This window comes from Sciurus vulgaris (assembly GCF_902686455.1).
Source record: "Sciurus vulgaris genome assembly, chromosome: X".
In the NCBI taxonomy this organism is placed as follows: Eukaryota; Metazoa; Chordata; class Mammalia; order Rodentia; family Sciuridae; genus Sciurus; species Sciurus vulgaris.
The window spans coordinates 83,646,405-83,651,344 of NC_136471.1; the positions used below are offsets into that span (position 1 = coordinate 83,646,405).

The 4,940-nt window shown below is 40.8% G+C and overlaps 1 pseudogene across 1 annotated transcript; it reads right to left on the minus strand.

The window, feature by feature from the left end:
- Positions 1–842: 842 nt before the first annotated feature.
- LOC306651120 (syndecan-4-like) lies at positions 843–2,922 on the minus strand (annotated as a pseudogene). The gene is made up of 2 exons: positions 2,903–2,922; positions 843–2,276 (listed from the first exon to the last, which is right to left on the minus strand). The product of its transcript is annotated as a syndecan-4-like (transcript).
- Between the last annotated feature and the right edge of the window lie 2,018 nt (positions 2,923–4,940).

Sequence of the window (4,940 nt, forward strand, 5' to 3'; positions counted from 1 at the left end):
TCATATCAAAATCTCTGGGACACTATGAAAGTAGTACTTAGTGGAAATTTTATTTCCTGGAGTGCTTTCAGTAAAAGAAAAAAAAATGCAAAAATAAACGACCTAACTCTACAGCTCAAAGCCCTAGGAAAAGAAGAACACATCAACATCAAAAATAGTAGAAAACAGGAAATAGTTAAAATCAGAGCTGAAATCGATGAAATTGAAACAAAGGAAACGGTCAAAAAATTTACAAAAGAAATAGTTGGTTTTGTGAAAAAATAAATGAAATCAATAAACCCTTAGCCATACTAACAAAGAGAAGGAGAGCAAAAACTCAAATTACTAAAATTTGGAATGAACAAGGAAATATCACAACAGACGAGAGTGAAATACAAAACATAATTAGAAGCTATTTTGAAAATGTATACTCCAACATAATAGAAAATCTTTTTTTTTTTTACACTATATCCTGAAAAAATATATTTATCTATTTTTCTAGAACCAAGGGCAAATAATAATATATTACAGGAACATAGACACAAATACCACACCATCCCTACATTATATTTTGGGATCTGCTATAAAACTATGTTTCAGCAAAAGTTACTTCTTAGATGAAGCAGCTTCAGAAAGGGCCAAGGTCATGAGCAGGGGAGCAAGAACTTTTTTAAATGGGGGGGGGGGGGGGGTTAAAGAGAGGCCCTGTATGAAGCTATAAATAGTAAAAAAAAAAAAAATTAATAAAAATCACATCTCTGGCTCTTCTCTCATTTTCAAGAAACAAACGAACATAAAACTCATTAAATACAAACTTCGCAGGTGTTGTGAAATGTGAGTGCAGAACATCCTCACATCTCCATGCTTGCCCAAGCAGACACACTCTGCACAAAGGAATGAACTGTTAAAAAAAAACAATAATAACAAAAACACCCTAAAGATGATTTACAAATATTCTATAGATTCATTTCAGGGTGTGCTTGCAGCACTTCCCCCACCCTCCCTCGCCAAATAAAAAAGGTCGATTTCCACAAGTCGCTCAAAAGAGCCCATGATGGCCCTCGGTGTACCACAAACCCTCCCGCTCCATGGCAAGGACCCACGGATGGACGTTCTTGGGGGTGCCGGGGGTGCTAGTTCCTTCTCTCCAGTCCCACAGAGGGATGGGCTGTGAAAGGGGAGGAAGCAGCCAGGCAGACCTCCAGGCGGGACTCCCACAATAAATACCCCTTCACCTCTGGCTCCAGGGGGCCCCCATGAGGCATGTTCAGTAGAGGCTCTAAACTGGTCCTAGATTCTAACCTGGAAATTTTTTAAAATGACCCACCCCCAGGCTTGCCGTCAGAAAGGCCACACTTAACCCCCATTTTTCTTCAGGGGCAACTGAGGCCAAAACCCCAGAACAGCTAGGCAGCACAGTAGAAGACGATGTCGCTTCTGACCCCGGACAGGGGATCAGCGCTGGAGATATGGACAGGTAGGTGTTGAGGTGCCTCCTCCTACTCTAGTGCCCACCGTTCACAATCCTTTGGCTCCCCTTCCTGCTCAAGTCCAAGCCAGTGCCTGTGGGAGGCTCATGCGTAGAACTCATTGGTGGGGGCTTTTTTGTAGATGGGCTTCTTGCCCAGGTCGTAGCTGCCTTCATCCTTCTTCTTCATGCGGTAGACCAGCAGCAGGATCAGGAAAACCGCGAACAGGATGCCCACGATGCCACCCACAATCAGCGCTGCCAGGACCTCGGTTCTCTCAAAGATGCTGCTGCTCTGGGCAGTGCTGGACATGGACACCTTATTGGACACATCCTCGTCTCCCTCAAAGGGCGAGATCCTCTTAGGGATGACTTCATTCTCCTCGAGTTCCTTAGATTCGGAGTGGACCCGGCTCCCGGGCCCTGCCCGCTCAGGGATGTGGTTATCTAGAGGCACCAAGGGATGGATCACTTCAGGGAAGCTTTCTGGGCCCTCCAAGCATCCAGATCTCCAGAGCCTGACAGCTCAAAGTCATCAGATTCCTGCCCGGGGCCCCCGACGTCCTCATCATCAGGTAGGTCTCCGGAGAAGTACTGGCTTTCCAGGAGGTCCTGGGGGTCGATGACCTCGGTTTCTCGGATCCAAAGTCTTTCATTGAGGTCCGCCTTCAAACCCAGTGCGCTCCTGTCCGAGGGTACCGAAGACTCAAATGGGACGTGAACGCGGGCAGTGTCGAGACAAGGATCAGCAAACTTGGGAAAGGCTACATAAGTCAGGCTGTTGCAGGCCTTGTCATCTCTATCCAAATTCTCCAAACCAGCGTGGCGGCTTAAAAGCAGCCATCCATAATAGAAAATCTTGAAGACATCAATACCATTGTAGAGACATATGAACTACCTAAACTGAGCCCAGAGGACATACACAATTTAAATAGATCAATTTCAAGTAATGAAATAGAAGAAGTCATCAAAAGCCTACCAACAAAGAAAAGTCCGGAACCACATGGGTTCTCAGCCGATTCCTACAAAACCTTCAAAAAAGAGCTCATTCCAATACTCCTCAAAGTATTTTATGAAATAGAAGAGGAGGGAACCCTCCCAAACTCATTCTATGAAGCCAATATCACCCTGATACCTAAACCAGACAGAGACACATTGAGGAAAGAAAATTTGAGACCAGTATCCTTAATGAACACAGATGCAAAAATTCTCAACAAAATTTTAGCAAATATACAAAAATATATTTTAAAAATGCACCATGATCAAGCGGGTTTTATCCTAGGGATGCAAGGTTGGTTCAACACCTGGAAATCAATAAATGCAATTCACCATATCAACACACTTAAAGTTAATAATCACATGATTATTTTGATAGATGCAGAAAAAGCATTTGATGAAATACAGCGTCCCTTCATGCTCAAAACACTAGAAAAAATAGGGGTCGTGGGAACATACTTTAACTTTGTAAAGGACATCTATGCTAAGTCCATGCTCAATACATTCTAATGGTGAAAAACTAAAAGCATTCCCCCTTAAAACTGGAACAAGGCAGGGATGCGCTCTATCACCACTTCTTTTCAACATCATCCTTGAAACTCTAGCCAGAGCAATTAGAGAGACCAAAGAAGTTAAAGGGATACAAATAGCAAAAGAAGACTTCAAACTATCCCTATTTGCTGATGATATGATTATATATTTAGAGGAACTGGGAAATTCCACCAGAAAAACTTTCAGAACTCATAAGTGAATTCAGTAAAGTAGCAGGATATAAAATCAATGCTCATAAATCTAATGCATTTTTATACATAAGTGATGAATCTTCAGAAAGAGAAATTAGGAAAACTAGCCCATTCACAATAGCCCCGAAAAAATAAAATACTTGGGAATCAATCTAAGTGGTGAAAGATCTCTGCAATGACAAGTACAGAACACTAACGAAAGTAATTAAAGAAAACCTAAGAAGATGGAAAGATCTCCCATGTTCTTGGATAGGCAGAATTAATATTGTCAAAATGGTCATACCACCAAAAGTGCTACACAGATTCAATGCAATTCCAATTAAAATCCCAATGACTTACTTCACAGAAATAGAGAAAGCAATGATGAAATTCATCTGGAAAAATAGGAAACCCACAATAGCTAAAGCAATCCTTAGCAGGAAGAGTGAAGCAGGGGGTTTTGCAATATCAGATCTTCAACTATACTGCAAAGCAATAGTAAGAAGAACAACATGGTATTGGCACCAAAATAGACAGGTAGATCAATGGTACAGAATAGAGGGCACAGACAAAAACCCAAATAAATACAATTTTCTCATACTAGACAAAGAAGCCAAAAATATGCAATGGAGAAATGATAGCCTCTTCAACAAATAGTGCTTGGGAAACTAGAAAACCATATGCAACAGAATGAAACTAAAACTCTATCTCTCACCCTGCACAAAAATCAACTCAAAATGGATCAAGGACCTTGGAATTAGACCAGAGACCTACATCTTATAGAAGAAAAAATAGATCCCATTTCAACATGTCAGGTTAGGATCAGACTTCCTTAACAGGACTTCCATAGCCCAAGAAATAAAAGCAAGAATCAATAACTGTCATAGATTCAAATTGAAAAGCTTTCTCTGAGCCAAGGAATCTATCAGCAATGTGAAGAGAGAGCCTACAGAGTGGGAGAATATCTTTGCCACTCGTACTTCAGATAGAGCACTAATTTCCAGAATATATAAAGAACTCAAAAAACTCTACACCAAGAATATAAATAACCCAATCAACAAATGGGCTAAGGAAATGAACAGAAACTTCACAGAAGAAGATCTACAAGCAATCAACAGATATATGAAAATATGTTCATCATCTTTAGTAATAAGAGAAATGCAAATCAAAACTACCCTCAAATTCCATCTCACCCTAATTAGAATGGCGATTATCAAGAATACAAGTAAGAATAGGTGTTGGCGACGATGTGGGGAAAAAGGTATACTTATTCATTGCTGGTGAAGTTGCAAATTAGTGCAGCCACTCTGGAAAGCAGTGTGGAGATTCCTTAGAAAACTTGGACTGGAACCACCATTTGACCCAGCTATCCCACTCCTTGGCCTATATCCAAAGGACTTAAAATCAGCATACTACAGAGATGCAGCCACATCAATGTTCATAGCTGTTCAATTCACAATAGCCAGATTGTGGGACCAACTAGATGCCCTTCAGTTGATGAATGGATAAATAAACTGTGATATATATATATATATATATATATACATAAAATGGAATATTACTCAGTCATAAAGAATAATAATATTATGGCATTTGCAAATAAATGGATGAAATTGGAGAATATCATGCTAAGTGAGATAAGCCAATCTCAAGAGACCAAAGACAAATGATCTCACTGATAAGTGGATGATGATACATAATGGGGGCTGGGAGGGGGGAATGAATGGAGGGAGGAGGGACTGAATAGAGGGAAAAGAGGGGTGGGAGGGGTGGGG